At 45.7% G+C, this 21,188-nt stretch overlaps 1 long non-coding RNA gene across 1 annotated transcript; it reads right to left on the bottom strand.

The window, feature by feature from the left end:
* Nucleotides 1–1,132: 1,132 nt before the first annotated feature.
* LOC129209369 (uncharacterized) lies at nucleotides 1,133–21,070 on the bottom strand. The gene is made up of 3 exons (XR_008578054.1): nucleotides 20,991–21,070; nucleotides 19,684–19,797; nucleotides 1,133–2,340 (listed from the first exon to the last, which is right to left on the bottom strand). It is a non-coding gene; the product is annotated as an uncharacterized LOC129209369 (long non-coding RNA).
* Between the last annotated feature and the right edge of the window lie 118 nt (nucleotides 21,071–21,188).

Raw genomic sequence — 21,188 nt, 5'->3', positions numbered from 1 at the left:
TATAAACGAGCTTTAGCCATGCATTAATTAATTGTGCTTCAGGCCAAATGCATTTGCTCTTATGCACCAATTCTGCAATGAATTTTCTATGGAAAGATCTCTGTCCCTGCAGTGGTGTCTGCTGAACTTGCACCAGCAACGTCTAACTGTAAGATCCCATCTGATTGTCCAGAAACCCGTACGAACATGTATCTGCATATATCGAGTTCAATCAAGAGCAGAGTTTGTGGAAAATATCTCATTACATATCAAGCTGGAGGGTAGATCAAAGCTTTTTGTTTAGCTCACTAATAAACCAAAACAGAAATAGCACTGCGGAGGAAATAGCTTGCTTGTTTGTGATGGCTCCCTTCTTTGGGAAGGTGAGTACAGAAATCACAAAATTATTACTGTTAAAATAACCAAAACAAAACACAAAATTAGGCAAATCTTTAATGAAGGATATAATCAATAATTTTTTTCTCTTGTTAAAATTCCTGAACACCAGACAGTGGGGATGGAGTGTTCTGCTTACATCACTCACCTCCAACTTCTGTTCAGAACAAGGGAAAATAGTTAAGGTCCTTTCTTGATTTACAAAGCATGGGGTTGTTGGTTTGGGTTTTTTTTATGTATTTGAATATTAACAGGACCCCAAAATTCTGGTAGCATAAACTAGATTTACACCAACTCAGTGTGCCACCCCAAAGATGTGCCTGTGTTTCCTCTAAGGTTGTGTTCTGCAGTTGAGCTCTGCTCTCTAAGGGTTTCTAACACAGAGTTACCAAAGGGCAGATTTGGGTTGTTTTTTTAAACTTGCTAGAAAGCCATTTGCTCCCTTAAATGTAATTTATGTCATTCAGCTAGAAAGTTTGTTTTCAGTACAAAATACTTTTTAATCACCTCTGTTAAGACTTTCTACTTCATCTCATTTGGTTCCTATGGAAATCGCAAGTCTTCCAGAACTGCAAATTCCATTTCCCAGCCAACGTTAGGAAAACTGATTTTTTCCACTACCTTCTGAGATAGTATTTGCATATAAATACTGTTCAGATCTCAGAGAATATATTTGAAATTATTCTTATTATTCATTATACTGGAGACCTTCCATGTTTCCACAAGCAGCTGCTTTATTTTTTTCTCCCTTTCCACGTAAGCAAAAAAAGATCTCCCATTTGCTTCTTCATTAATCCTCAGCTCCATTTTACATGTAGTTCTTCACCAGAATTCTTGTTGTATTTAAAAAAAAATCAAAGAGAAAATAATAAAAATTGGCACCTTTGTGGCTAAAACAGCACTTCCCACCCTTGATCCATGGATGGCTGGCAAGGTTATAAAAGTTTGTAGTTGGTCTGGAGAACCAACTATTTTTAAAAACTCTCTATTCAAAGTTGAACAATAAAAGTGTAAGTGCTCCAAAAGACACAAAGAAGGCTGACGAGGATCTTTGCACGGTTTGGGAACCTCTGCGTTAAGGAAGAGAGAAAGAGCATGGAGTTGCCTGTCTTTTCTATGTATGACAAGCTACAGTGAGCTGAACAAAAAGTGACGTGTCAGGGTGAACACCTCACAATGTTAATGACAGGTAAGAGAGACCAAGTGAGTCAGCCAGAACGAGAGTAAGGCTGCTCTCTGCTACGTGTTACACATTCCACAAGCACACGCTAATGGTTCTGCTTATGCATTCGCTCAACTTCCTGGGCTTGTTGCTGGTGCTTTTTTACACCTCTCCTTTCTTTCTGCTGTCCCTCTCTCCTGTTTTAGGGCTCCACATCATTGCTGCGTCTGCACTTCGGATAGCAATTTCAGGTGTAAAAGGAGGCTGAAACACAGGAAGGGACGACACTATCCATTAGGCAGTACAACAGGAGGGCATGACTATAGATGGATAACAGAACAGTCAGTGTGCAAGCCTCAGCTCCCAAGTCTTGTGAAGAACCATCCTTCACCTGTACTTGGGAGGAGGACCCAGAAGGGGAAGTGCAGTTGGAGCAATCTGTTTAGCCTGGGCAGGGGGGAAAATAGGAATATTCTTGCTCTACACAGACCACTTTTGAAAATCCCACTTGTTCTGAATGCTGTCCCAGGCAACGAGCAGGAAGAACACAGCACCAGATGAGAGCCACATGCTGAGAACAAGTGGTGAAAATCTTTTCTGTATCTCTGCGTCTCTCCTGCAGGGCACCTGAATACCAGAGATTCATGAGCATTTGCAAAGGATTTACTTTCTCAGCACGATCATTCTTGAGATTAGCATAGAAATGTCACAATAACATAAATTTCAGCTGTCCCCTTGTTACCTCCTCATGCACCTTGGGATTCTTCAGGATCTTCTCAGTTGTTGACAAAGAAGTTCTTCTCCTTTAAAAGAGCAGAAAAATATGGTTTGTTACTGTCTTCACCAGGCTGTGAGATATAAAGAATTCTTGAGAAGATCATCCCCTCTACGCCCTCGATCTAAACCAGCTACAGCACTAGCCAAGAGCCTGTGTCTTTTCATCTGCTTCGTTAGCTACATTTTGGAAAATTTCAGGGCTTGTGCAGCTGGGAGATGCCTAAAACAATGTTAAGAAGGGCCACGGGTCTCTGGGCTTTGCAGCCACAGCACCCATGGAAAGACCTGACATAGATGCTGGCAGTCATGGGTGAACCTTTTTTCAGAGGAAATGGAGATGTGCTGGGAACCTCCCAAGAGAGCAAAAGAATGCTTCCAGACAGTCAGGTGGAGCAGCCTGCTGGCTCCATCAACCTGACGGATTTGGCAGCCTCTCCTGCTCCACCTGGCCAGGATCCTGGAGTCTGCAAAGCCAAAGGCAGAATTACTGAATTATTGGGAGAAAAGAGATAGCTGCGTAAGCTTACACACAGTGACACACACATACACACATATATATACACCCACACATATACATTTAGACACATAATGGAGTAAGCAGCACATCCTTTAGTAAGCTTGGAGGATAGATGAACTCCTAGTAGGACTTAAACCCCCATGCCTTTTCCTATAATGACCAAGTTGGTCTCTGTGTTGGGCATGTTAACTCTGCAGGAGAGCTCTGACATCTTCCTGGAAGAGATTTAAAGATGTATTTTTATAAGCTTTTGTAGAAGAGACACTGACTAAAAGCTCCTATCTGAAGCTTGCCCAACAGCCTTGCATTCCCTGGGTTCCTCTAAGCCTGAGTCCTCAAAGACTTTCTGTAGCAGAAACCAAATCCCACTTCCAGCTCCAGTCTGTGCCAGGCTTGCTTGCTAGACTCTCGACTTCTTCAGCCCAGAGCAGAGTTCCTGCTTACGTCAGCAGTAGCTGGCCAAGAGAAAAAGAGAACAATACAGCCTTTATAGATTAACAATATTTCAACTTACTATAAATTATGCAGAATATAACATGGCTCAGAGGTGTAATTTGTCATTCTTTGGGATCTTTGCTTTTTCTATCCTTTCTTTCTCTTCCTTTTCCACCTTCCCCTTTTCACTTCTCCTACCTTCCACTTCTATCTTTTTACCTCCTTTTCTCTCTCCTTTCTGCATTTCCTCCCTTCCAACAGATCCCACACTATTGCTCTAATGGCTCCACTCCAATCCCTACCTCTGTGTTATCTGCTAAAATCACTGACAACAGAACATCTAAGTGGAGATGCATTCCAGTGTCCTGGGAACACATGCATAGAGCAAAGAGAGAAGGACTTGAGGGGCAGGAGGACTGGGATATGCAAGAAGAAGTACAGGCAGGAAAGGCCTGGGGTACATACATTGGTACAGGCAAAGGAGAGAGCTCACCCCCAGCAGCGGCTGAAAGAATTCTCTACAGCATTTCTGCCTGGAACTGTCAGTCCAAGAAAAATTGTATTTCATAGTCAGAAGGACAAAAATAAATAGAAAAGTGTTTCATCTTTGGAGTGTTGGATATTTGACCTTATCTGGAATGAGTGTGTGTGTACATGTGTGCATACGTCACTGTTGTTATTTTATTACAGAGTGCTGTTATGAAACTTCCCTTCCCCATTTTGCATAAATCTTCCTTTTCAGACATGTGGTCACCGGTTTAGGAAATATTTACTGTTAAATGCCTCAGTTTTTGCAGACCCAACTTTTCTTGGTTTCATTCTCAGGACTGCTCAGCATAACCAGAGCCTTTGCCACAGATGTCCCAGACACTGCTCTTAAAAACTTATTCTGACCAAAATTGGTGCTTTGGCCTGTGTGAACTGCTAAACATCATCACAAAGCAGCAATGAGGCTGTAAGTTACTTACAATCTTTGCGTCTTCAAACCTTAATATTTAAGTCACGTGGAAGAGTGTAGTTGTGGACACAAAACCAGCACTTACAGGTTGCCATATTTGTTCAAACTCATCTTTGGTTCTCTTCCAAAGGCTAACCTTCCAGCTGACATTTGATGTGCTGCTCGCCTTACATGGATGCCTGCTCAAGGAAGGAGAAATCCCTTCACCACAGCAAGTACAGGCCTTGCTCAATTGACTCCAGAACCTGAGCCTCCAAAACTCAGGAGTCAAATGACTCCGGTGCTGAAAAGGCCCAAGTTCCCCATGGACTGGTCATCTGTGACACCAAGGAGCTGCCTCTCCCAAGCCAGGACCCAGAAGATGCCGTGCAACCTAACAAAACTTGACTGACCCAGCTACATTCCTGTCTAGCTACCACAAGGTACGCTTGCTAAGTTCTTGTCCTGTCAAGGTCACCTGACGAACAAAAACACTTTCAGAAAAGAAAATTGAGCTCATCCCTTCTGTTCTTGTGATCAATGCCAGCCCACATTCCCCTTCGCTCTTTCCCAGTCACCCCAGACAATAGTTCTATGCCACCCCTTATGCATAAGGACATGCTTCCAGGTCCCAGAGAAAAGCACAAACACACACACAGACTTCCTAGTATTAAAGGTACTCTGCAAAGCATGGAAAACCTTCAGGACAGTCAGAAGAGATAATAACAGACAAGATGAATCCCACAGTCTGAATTCCCAAGGTCCTGAGTGCACCAAAAAGCTCTGCAGCCTCTCCCCTTTCCTTGGGGTTGGCTGCCTGCACTACAGGCCAGCTCTGATACAGTGCAACTGCAAACTGGGATCAGACTGCCTTGAAAAACAAAGTGAAATAATGGCAAGCAGCCTCTACAGAGCCCTTCCCCGCTTCATGTGGGAGCCGCCTTTAAACTCGGGCCCTTGCCCTTGCCCTTCTTCCCCTTAGCTACCTCGTAGGTCTGCCTGTGCTCATACACCTTGTTGAACCTGATCCTGGATTTGGGGGAAGAAGTGTTCCCTACCACCCCTGGAAGTGATCAGATCCAGGAGCTGCTGCCCAGCTCCTCCTTGCTGCAGTGCACTTATCCTGCTTGCTCAACACCAAGACAGGCAATTTAAGCAGCCACACTGGTCCCCATCACAAGTGGGTGACGATCTTGTCCTTCAGGCCACATTCTCACATTGGAATTGACCGCAGGCAGAACTGTTCATGATACAAGTCATCGTATGTCTTCTCCAGGACAGCAGCAAGCAGAAGATCAGACTGCTGCCTTTTAGAAGACACAAACAGGGAACCATGTCAAAGTAAAATCACAGGGAACTTAACTTCACCCTCACTCTTCCTAAAATCACTGGGCTCTTTGTGCCAATGTTATATTTTGACAACATGTTCCCTGTCTTTACAATTTTTTGTTCAGCATAAAGTGATATGAGAGCAGAGAAACCCACTATGAGGACTGGAGATAGTGAAAGCCCTTCTGGATCATCTGTTTCAGAGCAGGTCTCTTATCTATTCCTCAGTTTTCACTTGCTGGAAAGTTACCCAGCCATATGTTTGCAATTAAAGTCTCAGTTCCTCATAGGCTCATGGCAAATAGTCTGCTTCACCTGGGTCACATCTCTAAGGGGAATTCCCCCAGACTGGATTTGCAGGCCATATTCGGTGGCAGCTCTGACACAGGTATTAGCAATAATGGAATCCATGTCAATTATGAGTTCATCCATTCATTTTTCTATCCAGGCCTCCCACTCAAATTTCAGAGATCTCCTTCGAAAATGCAATTTGACCCTTTTTGGAATGGAGAGAGTTCCTTAGTCAGTCCATTTGAGACCAATTAGGCTGTTTGATTTGGGATCCTTTATCCCTCAGCACTCTTAGCCTGTCTGTTCCAATAAATGTCGAAAAAAATCCCCGTGTCTGAAATCCCTGCATGCTTCGTGGACCCTATTTCCTACCCGGTAACTGCACTCCCTTTACTCCTCTTTCACCGACCTGAGTCAATCACAGACTCTGGGGTTACTTTGTGTGTACCAGCTCCATCTCCTTGAACTGCCCTTCAACTTTGTGCCTGTGAAGGCCATGAGGATGAGGAGGTGTGATTGACTTGCAGTGCTTAAGAGCTCGGAGCAATCTCTTCTGCGGCTTATCCACAATGCGAACATGTTCTCAGAGTTCATTTTTCATCGACTGCACTGATTTGCTTGAAATATTGATCAAATCATAACTGCTTCCTTTCCAACCATCTAATGGACAGTCCAGTCAGCCCATGAGTGTGGGGAGAATTCCAGCTTTCAAACCCAGGAGCAATCTCCGATTTGCAGTGATTATTTGAGCTCAAGGCTTTTGTTTTATGTGTCATTCCTAGATGTTTCCAGCCCCTCGTCTCCCTGTAGGACAAGTCAATGGTGTGGATTCAAGGCTGATAATGGAAACAAGGTCGCAGGTTGTGAGAAGACAGTCTTTAGAAGTTCTCCACATGTTCCAAACCAGAACAGCCTGCAAGGTTTGTGAAATCAGGGTGCACCACAGTACAGAAATAATTTAAACCTAATATAATGTAAACCTTTGATTGAGGAATGAGCCTGAGCACATATTTAACTGTCATCACAAAGAAGACGGCTTTCCTCATTAGGGGCCCAGATGAATTGTTACAATAAGTCCAAGACCTGTTAGAGGAGAAGGGCTGGAATCAGCTCTTCCCTCCTGAGCCTCCGGGAACGACCCTGAACTTTCGGTGAGGGAGGTTTGTTTCAGAATCCAAACCTGAACCTGACTCTGAAGTTGGCTGCTCGCCCCCTCTTCCACGTGGCAGACCTAGCCCAGCTGAAGGCCTCCACGGCCTTGTGCTACACAGGGAGTTCAAAACCCAGATCTGGATTTTGCAGCTTGGGATCATCTCCGACTTTCCCGGCTTCAGAACCGCAATTCCATTTGCTTTACGTCACTTGCCTGTTTGCTTTGAGGGAAGAAAAAAATATTTTTAAAAAACCCCAAACAGTAACAATCCAAAAGACAGCAACGCTGTCCCAGCAACATTCCTCCTTGCAGAGCAACGAAGACGACAATTAAGCCCAGCAGTACCCACATCCTTAGCCCTTTGGGCCTCATAGCATTTTCTCCCTCTTTCCTCTGTCTTTGTTTTTGGGTTTTTATTTCAATTTTTATCACCTTGGCTCGTGCTGCCTGAGAGGCAGGGGACCTTGGTGGTGTCCTTGAAGTGTTTACTCAAGATTGGAGCACACCCAAGAGGTGGTTTTCAAGGCTCCTGCAAGCCTCTGAAACCCCACACTGCGTGTGTTTTGCAGAGGGGGACGGCTGCAGCTGGCTCTGCAGAATTTGCCCTTGGGGACAGGTTTGCCTGCCAGTGATGCAGAGGTGCTGGGAGCAAAGCGCGTCATCTTCATCCTCCTCCTCTGTCGGCCGCACTTGCATATTTGGCGGTGGAGAAGTCATCGTGCTGCAAGCTCGGCTCTGCCCCTATTGTGGAGGATCTCCAGGCTCCCAGCAGCACACAGGAACAGTGCTCCTTAGGTTTCCTGAGCCTACAGCGCTGCCTCCTTCGGTGGCCCTCCCTGCACATCCTGAACCTCTGATACCACCCCACGGAAACAGACCTCCAAGCCTCTGCATCTTGCTCACACCACTAATCAAAGCACACATAAGCCCACTCCTGCAGCCTTGCATGAGCTCAAAGTTAGGGATCATTTCTTCAGTGACACATGACAGTCAAAGTCCAGGACATGCAGGCTTTGCAAAATTTTTTAGCACTGTTACATTTCATGGTAGGTTGCATAAAACTTAATAGATAGATCCAAACAAAGCAATACAGCGTTCAGCGCATCCCCATCCTCCTTGCCATCACCATTCTTGCACAACCTCTTGAACCTGGGCCAAGACCTGTGGACTACCCAGAGCCGTCCTCCTATGCAGGACTTCTCCACACCAGGGAATCCATCCTGCAAGGAGCTTCATCCTGCTTTTCTCCACTTTTAACCTTGGTGGTTCTTCACTGAATGCCCTTTCTTTCCTTCCTTAAGTCTTCTCCTCTGTTTCTCTTCGTTGTTGCCTGCCTTGCTCTTCTTTCTGGTCCTCCATCTCACGAGCTTTTTCCATGATTTTGAATGCCTTTGTTCTTCCAAAGCGGGTAAAAACATTTTGTATCGGTGATAAGGTAATATTTTGAAAACAAACTTCTCATAGTTAAACTATATTGATCGATATATGAGCACACATGTTCCAATTTTCTGAAACATTCAAAAAATATAACCAAATATATTTCATATTGGAAAATATGACATTTCAGAACACTCAAAAACTGTGGAAATGGAACTTTCTTGCATTATAAAAATGTTTCATTTTGGGAAAAGCTGGATTTTCTTTGCTTTTCTCCAGAAAAAATACTCAGAACAGGTACTTTTTAATGTTTGCACAAAAAAATAACGTCTTGTTTAAAAATCTCCTAATGAAAAATGTCCAGTAGGTCCCAGAGCTGGGTTCATTCCATGGTCACAATCCCTATTGATGGTGGTGAGGTTAGTTACGCTTGGTAAGAGATACAATGAAGAACTAACAAACATCCTTGCTGTTCTGCGCTTGCCCCAGCCTTCCTCTGCTGCAGGCACCCCCCTGCGCTCTGATCTCTTGGTAGGAGGGATTGGGGTATTTGTTATTGGTTTCGCACTGACCATGGAGCCTCATTTCTTATGCAGCCTCCCAGGACAATCCCGGGTTCTTGTGTGCAAATGAAATATGGCTCTGTTGGTGCATGCTGACGGGCCGTCTCCATGGGCAGCTTGCAAGGAAACTCACCCGTGGCATTCTGGCACCATTCTGAGCCCATTACCTCTGCTCCTGCTGTTTCTGCTTCCTCTGGCATTTTCAACGTTACCGTGGAATGAGGAGTGAGCCCCAGAAGAGGCACATACCTGGAAACATAGCACTTGTCCCGTGGCTGCTAATAACTACTGACACTTGGTTTTCTACACCTCCACATAGGTGAATTAAGCTTGCGTTGCTGTGCAGAAGAGCTCAAGCCCAACCAACGAAACCGAATTCTGGTGATATTTGGATCCAAGGCTAGAGCCGCACCTTTGACACCGCAGCTTAAACCCGTCTGCACAAACAATCTTGGCTCTTTTCCCACTGCAGTTTTCTATGCTGCCAAACCTCAGTATTGAATCAGGAGGCAGGCACGAAAAGGAAGAGGAGAAAGAAAAAGAGAGAAAAGAACGAGAAATGTGACACATTTTTACTGGTTTTCTAGGTTTTGTTAGGCTTTCAGGTGCAGTTGTCTCATGCTAGAAATTTTTCTGTAATCAGAAGGGCTAGGAATATAACCTTCAAAAATAGAAAACCTGAGAGGTTTGAATAATTGCACACTACCAGTGACTAGTGCCTCATGAATAGCCCTAAACCTGATAATGCATCTCTAGTTAGCAACATCAGGATCTGTAACATTTCCCCATCTCATCAGTGAAAAATGTTTCCTGTTTGCAGAGCAAACTTGCATCCCTGAGGTAAGAAGTACATCATAACACAAGGGTTGTGAAACGTTTGTCAGCAACCTCTCTTTTAAATAGAAATCAGCATGTTGCAGCAAAGGCCACAGCCATCTTGCTGGAAAACAAAGTGATTAATGACACTAATATGTAATAATTAAAACATACTCATTGAAGGGGATTGTGAGCTGTTCTTGACTTGGGTAGGGCATTGCCCAGTTGGATCAAAAATCTCTGGGATGTTCTTTAGGGATGCAGCGAGGTACAGGGGTGGTCCTGGTCTTTGACCAAGGCTCTATGATGCTATTGTAACAACGAAACATCACAGAAGTAATCACATCTCAGCAAGAGCTCTAGTCTTCTGGCCAGAAACACTAAAAATCTTAAGCACGGAGGGTCAAATTTCCACAGTCACCTTGCATCAGCCTGACTGTGCTCCCACTGCAAAATCAGTTACTGGTGGTAGGAAGAACAGCCTGTGCTTCTGAAAATCCCCTCTCTTGGATTTATTTCAGACTGCTATAAAATGCTTCTTCAACTTGTACATCAGCCTAAACATCCATTCTTCAGAAATGGCTTTGTTGTCCATTCAAACTGTGTTTTCCAGCCATCGGAGACACAGGAGCAAAATGGTCTTTGCTCTTCCCAGCCAAGAGTTTGGCTCAGAGCAGATCTGTTACTCCACCAGGAGGCCCAAGCAATGTCAGCTAATGCAACACACCTGAGTTCCTGATCTCACTTACTGGTGCCAGTCATTGGGAGTCCACTGTTTTCCTTAGGGCCAGGATTTCACACTTTGTATTTAAGCTACCACTGAGTTCAAAGGCCATTCATCTCAACGGCCTCCTACAGAACCCATAAGCGGCGCTAAGAAAACTCAGAAATCTCAGCCTTTGCAAAACTAGTGGAGGAATTTTCCCTTAGTAACAAACTCCTTTGCATCTTTTGTTTTGGAAAGTATGAAAATGTTTCCATATAAATTTTTCCAAAATGCAGCCCTCAAGATTCTCACATTGCCCCGATGCTGAGAAATCCCTCTGCTCGCCCCAGCAAAAGAAAAAAAAAAGGACAGCCCGTGGAGCGTCTGAAAGATGGCAGCATCCTCAAGCATCCCTAGCCTTGGGGTAGAAAGCTAAGCCTTGTTATCCCTGTTTTGATCCCAGGTTCCCAGGGCTTCTTGCCAGGTTGTTGGGGGTCTGGCATCTCTGGGGGGGTTTGTCTGGATTCTGGGGCAACACTCCGGGTGTCTGTGGGCTTCCTGTCCCACAGCAGGATTGAACGCAGTACAGGGGCCCCAAGCCCTGGAAAACAACGCAGCCGGCTGGCAGGAGAGCAGGCTGCGCTCCCACAGACTTGTGGCTGGGGCTGGGCTCACCAAACAGAACCACTCTCGAGAAGGATTTCAGCAATGACGAAGGATGATTTCCTGACAACGAAGAAAGCTTTCCATTAGAAATGTCCCAGACAGTCCCAACCAAGCGGCAGCATGGTGCTCTGGCGAGGTGGAGAAGTCCTCTGTGCAGCCTAGCAGCTACACCATGAAAGCACAAGGCTCAGGAGCCTGCCTCAGGGACCCTTTCCAACCAGCTTAATGCCTACCAAAGCCCTGGGGTTAGCTATCCAGTTATTCTGGCTCCCTCCATACCTCTCTGCAGAGATGCTCCCTCCTAGGAAATGAATCACACCTTACAGAGAGGCTGAGAAACCCTCTGGAGGTGCCTGTATGTGTGTTGACTCAGAAGGAAGGAGATTGCCAACAATAAATGTCTCAACCAGGGGCTGTGTCCGGGCAGTGGGCTCACACTGTGCTGACCGTAGGCGAGCATAGGGTGCCCGGCCCGGCCAGCCCACAGTCTAACAGCTTTTTCCCCCTCTGGCTTTTTCACACCTCCTTGTTTGCCTGCACCTCAGCATGTGCTCGCACATAAACAGCCCGGACGGCGGGTGAGTCCCCCAATTATGAACAGAGCCAGACTCACAGTTTGAGCTCATCATGGATAGCCTCCATGCTCTCCTAACAACAAGGAAAGCACGTGGGCAGCAGCCACCATGTAGGGAAGGCAGTTTGCTTCACAAAACCCGTAGCTATCCAATAACAAAAAATGACAGGCCAGGAACCCCTCCAGGCATCTCGGGTGGGTTTTTAATGCAACATTTGGGGGCAGAATCTTTGTTCCAGGTTTTGCTTTGATTTGATTTCTTAAGCACATACACATACAAACCTGAGCCTTCAGCCCCCCAGCTTGTGCAAGAGCTCTTCTGTATGTGAAGTCCTAATGTCCATGTCGCAGAGCTCTTCTGCACCATACGACGGGCTCTGCACAACGCCCGGCAGAGAGAAATGGGACAAAATCTGTTAACAGATCATCTGTGTAAGGCCTGAACTCCAGCCAAGACAGATAAAAATAAAAGAAATTAAAATAGATGTGTATGTGTGTGTGCATGTGTGTGTGTGTGTCTGTTTTATGAAGGGAACATTTATATTTTTAAACTAGGAGTAATTGTATTCTGTATCTGAAATGGCATCTGAAAGTGATTTAGTGGAACAATGTGGTTTCTGATTGGTGCTTGAACTAGTTCCAGAACATTTTTTATAATAAGCATCATAAAGATCCCAATTATCTGATCCTTTTTCCTAACATGGTCAGAGAGGATGTTTCCAAAGAAACGGCTTTTGGGTTGGTTTTTTTCCTTTGTGGAACTGATCCTGCAAACATTTACATACATGCTTAATCTTGTGAGTAGCTCCAGAGAAGTGAACCAAGGCAGCCCTCAGCAGCAAAGCTAATCGGAGAGTAAACTACTAATGTTCAGATTTGCTAATCAGGGCAATCCATAGACTTTCAGGGAAAGGTCTGCTTGTTATTCCGAGAGCTGTTCAGGATGCATTTACGATTCAATAAAGGAGGCCCCAGCATTACCAAAATAATTACTTACTCAAACAAGCCTGTAAAATTCAAGGACTGCCCCAAATAAAAGGAGGCTTCCCCTCCTCCAGTTTAATAACATAAATCTAGTGAAATGCATCTTGCTGCCATAAAATCAGTTCTACATGCCTTAGAAACCATTGATTTACTAAGTGGGCAGGGAGGTTAGATCTTGCTAGGGACTCAGAGGGCTGAACATATGGAGAGAAGTTTTAAACCTGAAAGTTTTGTCCACCCACAGAAATGGAAAGCAGTTCATATCTTACCCTCTAACTTCACTCTCCAAAATAAGACACATAAAAGCAACAGGCAATGCTACAGACGAAAATGGAGCCATTTTGATGATCGCTTGGTGAAGGGGATAAATAACGACCCTAAAACCCACTGCCTGTCCCAAGGGGGTGTTTGTCCCCGCCTGAAAAACTGGTTTTACACTGGCAGCATCCCCCTTGTGCTGGGACCCTGCAGGAGGGCTGGCTGTCACATCCTGGGCATTGCCTTTCCCAGGCAGCCCTCACCAGGCTGCAGGCACGACTCCAGCACCGTGCGGCACGCCAGACTTCCTGCCGTGAGCGCTGCAGGGCAAGGCCAGGCATGGATCGGGATGCAGCAGACACCTAAGGCAGCAGGCTGGTAGGAGAAGCAACAGGGTCTGCTACAGGACAGATGATTTCTTCCTGGCAGAGACAAGTCTCTGCCTCCGTAGAAACATCTCTTCCACTTTGCACGCCGCAAAAAAGCCCCTTTTTTCCTGAAGTAACTGCCTTTGGCTACGTCCTTCCTGCCACACAGCACAACAGGGAAACCACAGGTCATCCTGGACACTGCTTTTCAAGTACCACCTCAATTTCCCTCTGTTTGACCAACGCGGGGTTTAATGTGCTGCAGAGGACAGTTGGTTGCCACTCTGATACCTACACGTAGTAACTAAGAACCCTCAGAGGTTCTCGTGTTAAAAAGGGCTGTGTGTGACACCACCCTCGGGGTCCTCTTTCTCCACCTTGCTCTTGTCTGGAAGAAGGAAACTCTCCTCTATATAGAAAAGAAGAAATATCCAAGAAGAGAGCAAGGGAAACTGCCAGGCAGTTGTCCTCCTTCAGACTAGCTATAGTTATGGGAAGGTGTGAGGGATTAAGCAGCCTGCTCAGCCTCACGCAGCAGGGCAGCCAGAGCTCCAGCAGTGGGTTTGCATTTGTAGTCAAGAGGAATAGGAAAACAGCTTTAAAAAATGCCAACTGACTGCTTGTGGGTATGAGCTTATAGAGATCATAAACCATTCCTCACAACACTTCCACACTCTCTGCAAACTCACGCTGAAGCCTACTGCGGTTTTGCAGTACTTCACCCCTATCCCACACCCACCTCACCTATAAAATGTTGTCAGACCAATCCTGGAAGGTGCTCAAACCATGTAGCCCCCACCACTATGCAAAGGTAATTAGCCTGAGTGGGTGGACCTGGAAATGTCACCTAACTGCAGCAGCCACCTCACTATCAGGCTGCCCCTGGTCGCTTGGATCATATTCTGATGATGTGTGAACACAGAGGTGGCCAAAAATAAATAATAGAGGATGCCTTACTCCCCTGAGCGCTGAGGCTCTCATGCCAAGAAATATTCTCTCTTCTTGCTGCCTCTTTTTGTGGTGGTTTTCCCCGAGACTGAAAATGCTCCTCCACTGCAGAAGATGCAAAAAAATTCCTGCTGACCTCAGCATTGAGTTTCATCTTTTTGAAGCTTTGTTGCGCCTCTAAGATAATTTATGAGGTGTCAGGATTTTCCGACCACAAATGTCTTGGACGAAAACCATTTTTACACTACAGATGCCATGAACGAGAAGCAATTTCAGTCTGTTTTTTCTACAGCACTGTCTGTGTCCACAATGAAGCACGGGTTCAGAGCTCCTGGAGATTATTTGTGTAAGAATTGTCCGGGCCAGCGCTCCACTGAGTCTCAGGCTGGGTCTGATTCCCCACCTTTGCCTCATTGCCCTGATCTTCTCTGTTGGGAGGGGAACTCCCATTTCCTGGTGCTGTGCCATGAAAACATGAGCTTGCCAAAGTTACTCTCTGTATGTGTGTATGTGCGCGTATGTGTCGAACAAGCCAGAAGTACCAGAAGTAAAAAGATCCATTAACAAACCACATTTTGCAACATCCACAAGGATCCCCAGATTTCTCGTCTGTGGAGTTCTCTTCCCCGTGCTTTAGATTTTCGAGGGGAAAAAGGAAACCAACAAAAAACCCCAAGAACCCAGCTTAGCCGCCTCTAATCCAGTATGCACCTCAGTCTCCATGAAAGTGTTCTTGGGACGACAGCAGTATTTCCCTTGGCTGGGATGCCCAGCCTCCTGGCTCCTCTGGAGCTGCAGAGCTGTAGACATTCCGCTGAGTAGTTTGCAACCCTGCCTGCCAGGAAAACCCAATGTCTCCATGGAGAAATCTCAGCGGAGGAGTTTGATACTCAATCAGGGATGGAAAAGAAGGGAGTTTATGCCTCCCTGAGACCAATACCTTCCCTAAAAAAAAAAAAAATTAAAAGCAAGAGGGAAAGAAAAGAAAAGGGATCATATTCTTTCAGCCATGGGCCCAGACACGCCAGTAGTATTGGTGTACGGTGTATTGCTTTGTGTCAGGATGGGCCCAAGACATGGAGGCTCGAGCCAAATGTCTGTTTAGGTCAGCGGGAGTCTATCAACTTTGGATCAGGCCTAATGTTTGGATCTGAAGCTGAACTTCCAAAAGTCTGGGCATGCTTGCATCTTCTGGTGAGGGAGGCTTGATTTGGCCTGGCTTTCAGATAGGAACCAGCTGCAAATGTAGGTCTCCAAACATGTTCTAGGAAAGAGGTTACAGAAGAGCCCCTTCTTGCTCAATGCATTTATTCCCTGCAGACCAGATTCTGACATCTTCATTAACAATGAGCAGAACCTTGCTCCAAGAGCCGTTATGTTGATTTGAATGGGGCTATTCAAGGAGTCAGCAAGCACCTAATGTCAGTGAGGGTAGCACCATCTAAGGGTCACATCTGTCTGCTTCATTGACATAAATGAGTTTTTTCTCCTTCCTGCTATTAGTATACACCGCTACAGAAGCAGCACATTGGGTTCCTTTCTTCCTTCAACCTCTTCAGCAAAATGCTGATTGCAGATTCTTCCTCACTGGTAACGTGGAAAGAAGCAAAAAAGTGCAGGAGCTCAGCTTATAGCTCTAACAGCTAGAAAAATCCTCTTGTGATAAAAGGAAGCTGTGATGAGAAGGTCAGAGAGTTCCTTCCTGAGCGTTGCTCTCATCACCTTTTGTCTGCTTTCCCTCCCAGACTGAAAAATAGCGCCTGCATGTGAAGGCAGAAGGACACTACTGTCTACCCACACCTTTTTGTAGCCATCCCTTCCTAGAGGTCATTCTCCTGTGGGCCATGGTCATACTTAGTCACTTTAAATACTAAGTCTGCTGTTTTGGATCACTTTGACAGAACCAGGTAAGGCACCACTCCTGTGATTGCTGATAGAGGCAACCAGCCTTCTAAGCATAAGTGCCTGTGATGGGCAGGACTTTTCAGCCACATGAACTGCCTGCCTCGCTACCCTGAGTTTTGAGAGAGCTCAGAAAACTAGCTTTGAACTGGGCATTTAGACAACTAGACAGCTGAAGGAACCCCAGATTTAGACAATTAGGTGTACTTGATTCACACAACGTGGAAGTTATAGTCCTAACTCACATTCACGCTTTTGAAAACCTCACTCACAACACCCAACACCCGCACACTGGATTTTCTTCCTTCCAGGACAGTGACCAGCTCTTGGCCCTACCTGTTTGAGAGATAACTAATTGCAGAAGAGCAAAACAAAGCAAAACCCATCTCCTCTGGATTCTCACACCATTTTCTCCATAACCACCTCACATCACCTCCCAGTCACCTAACTAAGGTTTGTCACATGTATATTTTCTTTTCCTTCTCCTTTCTCCAGGGAGGTAAGGGTATTTGCACTGTGATGTTAATATGAATCATCATAACTATCTACCTTACACTTCCTAAGAAACAAGGCTGCTTAAACAGAGTGGCTGTGTCTGTAAGGACAGGCCAGCCAGTGTTAGTGTCTCTTTCCAATTATGAAGAATGCTAAATGTGCAGCTTCTGCAGGCTAGTATTTGCAGAATAAATGCATGTGATTTTGCTAGTGTCAACAATTATCTGGTACCTGATAGTTGTGTGCAGTGCTGCAGTGAGCCCAAGGAATCCATGTTCTCCTTACTGAAAAGGAGGGAAAAAGTCTCCACACTTACGATAGTCGGCTTTCCCCACCACTTCCAGCACTTAGCATGATCTTTTAACTCGTTTTGTATACAACTCCTTCTTTCCTCCCATTTTTTCTTGACCTTATTCTACACAGTGTTCTCAGATATTATAAACAGGTATCCAAGAGTCTGCTGCTTTTCCAGCAGGCATTTCAGGATTTTCTGCAGGCAGCAAATTCTCCGTTTCCCTGGTCTCCCTCAGAAAACTAACTCAACAGTGTAATGAGAGCAAGTGATAGACTGTTGTTTGTCAAGAAAGACCTTCTGGGAGAGGTTAAGAAGAGGATAACCTCTGCTCTTTTAGGTTCTACTCTGAATGGACAGATGAACAGAAAACAGTTGCCAGTCCATGGAAGTACAAGGTCTGAAAGGGAACAGCTGAGTTCTGGAAAATTGTTGGCAGCAAAACTGGGATTATTGGTCATTTATAGGTTGGGAGGGAACATAGTGGCAGGACATGAAAATTGGTAAAATAGTTTGTTTGCACACATTTCACATGCAGGAATGATTTTTTATGAGCAAACTATCCTCAGGAGATGGTTCCTGCTTAAGACTTGAGATTTGTCCCCACTTTAGAGGATGTGGAGGGATTCTGGTGTTAAGTCCTGGCCTGATGTTCCCAGAGCCCAAAGGCTTTGCAACGCAAGTTCCAAGTGAGCTGGAGACTAATATATATAAACAGAGGGAGTACTGAAGCACTTTTTGGAGATGGAGAGCAGGTTAAGCTGTTTTGTAAGATACAGCTAATGAAAGATCATTGTTGCCCTGAGGAGAAAGGAAGGGAATTGTATTATTTATGTATTATAAAATGCAGCCACTAAGGCATAAACAAAGCAACTTGCACAAAACCAGACAAAGGAGGTTGCCGCAGAGTCAGCAGTTTCAACTCAGGTTTCCTGTGTCCCAAACTAGCACTTTAATCATCTCCCTTCTCTGTGAGAGAGAAACAAGTATCAGAGAATGGAGTGAGTCTCCACATTTTTCTAGCCCAAGACAGAACTGTGTCCATTGTTGGGACTAGCCCCCTAGGAGGCATTATTTCTATTCAATTTGTGTGTGTCACAGCCAGATAATGCACTGGGTGGTATTTCCCTCTCTTCCCCCAATCTTTCTCTTTTATGACCACATGACTTCACCCCCTCGTGTGAGTGACAGTACCCATTAGACTAGACTCTGATGCAAAACAGCTGTGTGGAGAGAAGGGGAGGAAGGGAGTGGGGAACAGCAATTTAGAAAACAATTAAGTACATCAATTCCAATTCATTTGCTTGGCCAGGATAAGTAATTTCTAAGAGGTAACTTGATCTGTAGCGGACTGAGATTAAAGGCGAACTCCATTATCTCTAGTTTACAGTCTGGAGGAATTTGTTTTAACTGGTTACCAAGGAGGCAGCATAAAAAAAAAAAGAAAGAAAAGAAAGAACCTTTGCCTAAAAATGTCTTTAAAATCCTCCTGATTTCTCCTTTTAAAGGGCACGCATAGATTTATTAACTCTCTGAGAGTATGGTTGCATTGAGTTGCAGGAGAACAGTTCAGTTTTTGAAAACAGAATCCCTGCCCGCAAGAGGTTAGAGATGCATTTTATCAAAACCAATTATGCCAGTTTTAAACTGCTGTTAAGATTTTGGTGTAAGATAGACTAGAAACATGAGACATGGGGTTCAGAAGCAGATTCAGCATTCCGCAGAGGAAGCAGCAGGGTCTGGAGGAGAACACAGTGAGCTGAGGACCAGGCAGCCCCAAGTTTTCTCCTGGTTTTGCCACTGCTGGACTCTCTGCCTGTGAAAGGCGATTCCCTGCACTGCTTTACCACTGCTGTGAGCGAAACGGTGGTAAAGTACTCAGACACCTCACAGAGGTGCTGTGAGACTCCATGAGTAAATACCCCAACGTCCCTTTGGAAACTGAAAGTCTGAACCCAGGCACACCATAGCAGGGGGCTGTGACCCAGCAGACACCAAGTTTTCTCCTGTATTCATGCTAGCATGTGGAACGACACCAAAAAGCGAGTATGTGTGAGAGCCACTGATTCTCCACCCCGTACTCTAGGGCTCTCCCCTTCCACCTTCCTCGGCTCTCAGCACTTTGCCACAACCCCGTGTCTCAGTCTTTGCCCCAGCTCCTGCAGGCCTTGATCCCTCGCCCCTGTTTTGCAAAATACAGTGCTGTCAAGAAGCCAAGATGCCCTGCAACTCCAGACCAACAAAATGTTTCTCAGACCACTGGAGTTATCACTTGGAAAGCCCTTGTACTCATCCTGGGCATTCCTCCTGGGAACCCAGAAACAGCAGCCATTGCGATTACAGGAACATAGAGGCCGCATGTGTCTCTGGATCTGAAGTGAGGAACGCAAGGGTGGGGTAAAAGCAGACATGGAAAAAACCATCCGTGAGCTGGCTCAAAGTTTAGAGTTGGCCTTGGATCTGCATTTCCCTGGCTGGACCCAGACTTCTACCTCTCCTGTGCAATTCTGTTTGTCTTAGGGACAAACCGCATTGCTGCCATCATGAAACGGCCAGCCTGCGCTTTATACAGCTGCATCCCTGTTAGCTAGCTAAGACTACAGGGCAATGTAATCACCTCAGTGGAAATAGGAGCTGAAGAATGTGATGTGATGAATTTTCCCGGACCACCAAATAAATTAAAAAGTAGGCTCCCAGCCCAGAAAGGTTACCCTCCCAAATAAACATGTCCCAGCCTCCCTTCCTCACACACACTTACCTTCTTCCACACCAGGAAGCTGAGTTCCTCACAGACTCCATTACAGACCCAGAATGAACAGGTTCTTCCAGCCAGCCGGCATCTCCCATACAGTAATTGCTTTGGTATGGGCATCTGAGAACAAGACAGAATTGTATATACTAGAAATATTCTCTTTGCATAAACTTCTCAGTAGACTTACTTTTGTCTTGTTGCCAGGAAATGTATTTGGGGCCTCTTGCTAACTTCACGTTTCTTTGATTAGAGGGGCATGGGCAGTTTGTTCCGATAGTTACAGGAAAACAGTGATGAGAGGAACTGAGAAACTGGAAAGCCCTCTCTAAGCACAACAGCTCCGCAACAGCACAAGACCACCCTATTCCACCATCCTTCTTGTGACAGCCACACTTCCAAGGGTTGGAAAGGAATGAGGGAGAACTCATCTTGCAGACACGCTTCTCCAGAACAGGGAATGTCATGGTAGATAACCTTACAACCTGAGATCATTTAAGCAACACAATGCAGTGAGCTCCAGGGTAAAAGAGGGCCAGCAGCAGCAAGTGATTGGGGGAATCAGCAAACAGTCAAAACTGGTTGGTTGGTTGGGGCAGTAATTTAAAAGCAAGAATATAGTCAGGGAAATTAGAGTGTGGCCAGGAAACGTGAGTTAACACCTTTCCTCTGCCAAAGACCACCACTACGTCGGCAGTGACAGTGAACGGCCAGGGCCTTGGCGTCAATCTGCTCAAAAACCTGCAAGGTGGGACATGCACATTCTGTGCCCAGTCCAGGTCATGATTACTTTGCTGCATGAGACAAGGCATTTAGCTTCTCTCGGCCCCAACTTGCTGTGTGCACAGCTCCCTGAGTTAGTACTTGCCTCCCTCCTGAGGCTCACTAGCAGTTTGTTAAGTGCCTGGTTCTCTTAAGAGGCAAGGTGATCCAGACAGTGCAAAGTACTTTATTTCTGTCCTGGAGAAACAAGCCTCCTTCAGAGTCTCACTCATTAAGACGGCAGCCGTTGTAATCCAAGCTCCTTTGATGGAAGAGGTAAGTGGAGAGATTGCCAAAGGGAGGATTAGCTGATGGATGTCTTGAGCTGCAAGGGTGTCTCATACGGATTTGTGCAGGATTTTCACCTCAGCTGTCCTGGCTGGAAAGCCCGTCCTACCGTACCAAGACAATCCCCTTGCAGGCCCTGCTCTGCCTCTAGCAGCAGTGAGGCCCTGGCTGAGGGCTGGTTGCTAGCTGTCATTCTCAGCTCCCTTGCAAAGGAAAGGTACACAGCATGCCAAAGAAAACCTAGCCCTAGCCCGTGAAAATCTTACCTGTTGTACTCATGGGGAAGTGGCAGCTTTTGCCCAGAGACAGGATTGATTCAGGTGGGATTCCCAACTTGGCTACTCAGTGATACGATGCTCCGGGCCATTGTTTTCCCTTCTACAGTAGGGATTAGCATACGCTTCTCTCTGCACTGCACCCTTTGAGACCTATGAATGGAAGTGCTGTAAGCTACTTTGTGTGTT

Source organism: Grus americana, chromosome 8 (assembly GCF_028858705.1).
Source record: "Grus americana isolate bGruAme1 chromosome 8, bGruAme1.mat, whole genome shotgun sequence".
Taxonomy (NCBI): domain Eukaryota; kingdom Metazoa; phylum Chordata; class Aves; order Gruiformes; family Gruidae; genus Grus; species Grus americana.
Note: the sequence above shows the minus strand (reverse complement) of the source record. Positions and strands in the feature narration are given on the sequence as shown.